Source organism: Rhagoletis zephyria, unplaced genomic scaffold (genome assembly GCF_001687245.7).
Source record: "Rhagoletis zephyria isolate East Lansing unplaced genomic scaffold, Rhagoletis_zephyria_1.1 Rzeph_scaffold_03097, whole genome shotgun sequence".
Lineage (NCBI taxonomy): Eukaryota > Metazoa > Arthropoda > Insecta > Diptera > Tephritidae > Rhagoletis > Rhagoletis zephyria.
This window is the reverse complement of record NW_016160181.1, coordinates 13788-15771: the sequence shown is the minus strand read 5'-3', so window position 1 is coordinate 15771 and position 1984 is coordinate 13788. Positions and strand designations below refer to the sequence as shown.

Below are 1984 nucleotides of genomic sequence, written 5' to 3'. Positions count from 1 at the left end.
TGGACGGACAACTTCTAAGATACTTCGCCGACCTAAACGGGGTTAGATCGCCGAAACAACAGCCCTTGGTCGGGTGAAACCCGAGTCATTCCGGTACGTAGAACCTTGTCGTACCAGTTGCTTGCTGAAATCCAACTACTTCTTCGAAGGCGTTACGTAGTGGGCGGCAGATGAGACCCCACTGCTTATATACATGTCGGTTTGTTGAAGTATACTCTCTGAGAGCAGGTGTAAGGATCGAGTTGCGAATAAATAGGCAGTCTGCTGTGAATGCAGCTTTTTGAAGTTGAGCACAAAAAGGACTTTGAGTATCACGTCTTTCCGTTGAAGCATCGTGAAACGTTTGACCACACGAATGATCTAAGTAACCGGAACCCAAGAAAGTCACTTAAGCAAAATCGCTAAAAACTTATTGCAAAATTTGTATGCTGTATGCTTTGATGCATCAGTTTTTGGCGACGAAATCTCTCCTCTACCACAAATCCAAAACCGGGATAGCACTCCTTTCCCCGCTTTGCCTGTTTATCGCATTTCTTGGACGTCGGTGATGTCAGTCTTATGGTCTGATTATGAAAACTTAACGTAACTTACGGCTATCTCTTAAAAGTTCTGTTAAATGGGTGTTGCTTAAAATTGCCACGTCGAAATCTGTGTCATTTTGATTCTCTAAATTCTACGTTCCGTTAAGTCCTTCTTCTTCTTCTTTATTGGCGCTGTAACCGCCTAAGCGATTTTGGCCGAGTCTAAAACAGCACGCTAGTCATTTCTCTTCTGTGCTAACTGACGCCAATTGGAAATGCCAAGTGAAGCCAAGTCCTTCTCTGCCTGGTCTTTCCAACGCAGAGGAGGCCTTCCTCTTCCTCTGTTACCAGCATCGCGGCCCGCGTTGAATATTTTCAGAGCAGGAGCGTTTCTGTCCATTCGAACTACATGGCCAAGCCAGCGGAGCCGCTGAATTTTAATTCGCTGCACTATGTCTATATCGTTGTAAAGCTCATACAGCTTATCGTTAAACCGCCTGCGATATTCGCCATCACCAACGCGTAAAGGTCCCTAAATCTTTCGCAGAATCTTTCTCTCGAAAACACCAAGAGCAGCCTCATCAGATGCTTTCATTGTCCATGCCTCCGCGCCATACACCAGCACAGGCATGATGAGTTACTTACTTATAGAGTACGACGAGAAAGGACTTTACTTCTCAATTGCCTACTCAGCCCAAAGTAGCACTTGTTGGCAAGAGTGATTCTCCGATTCTGATTTCAAGGCTGACATTATTATTGGTGTTAATGCTGGTTGCCAAATAAACGAAGTCGTCTACNATGATGAGTGACTTATAGAGTGTGATCTTTGTACGACGAGAGAGGACTTTACTTCTCAATTGCCTACTCAGCCCAAAGTAGCACTTGTTGGCAAGAGTGATTCTCCGTTGGATTTCAAGGCTGACATTATTATTGGTGTTAATGCTGGTTCCCAAATAAACGAAGTCGTCTACTTTTTCAAACCTGTAACTGTCAACAGTGACGTGGGTGCCAAAACGTGCATGCTCTGACTGTTTGTGTGCTGACAGGAGATACTTCGTTTTGTCCTCGTTCACCACCAGACCCATTCGCATCGCTTCTCTATCCAATCCCGAGAAGGCAGAACAGACGTAGCCCTTGTTTTTACCGATAATATCGATGTCGTCGGCATACGCCAGAAATTGTACGCGTTTGTAAATTATTGTGCCTGAGCGGTTCAGTTCTGCGGCTCTTATTATCTTCTCTAACGTCGAAAAGCTGCAATCACAACATACGGCCAATTTATTCGCCACTCGACTCACACACCTACTCTCTGAGAGCACTCTTCAACAATCCGACATACGCGAGCAGTGGAACCGATCGTTAAGTACCGCCGCCGAAGAAGTAGTTGGATTTCAGCGAGCCCGAGAGAACAACTGGTACGATGAGGAATATCAAGAAGCCGTAGAGAAAAAAAGACGCTGGGA

The 1984-nt window shown here is 45.3% G+C and overlaps 1 long non-coding RNA gene across 1 annotated transcript in view; it reads right to left on the bottom strand.

Moving 5' to 3' along the window:
* Positions 1–627, bottom strand: part of LOC108368391 (uncharacterized) — a 2734-nt gene extending 2107 nt beyond the window's left edge. The window contains exon 1 of the long non-coding RNA XR_001848359.1: positions 105–627. This is a non-coding gene — a long non-coding RNA (uncharacterized LOC108368391). The remainder of the gene's footprint in view (positions 1–104) is intronic.
* Positions 628–1984: the final 1357 nt, after the last annotated feature.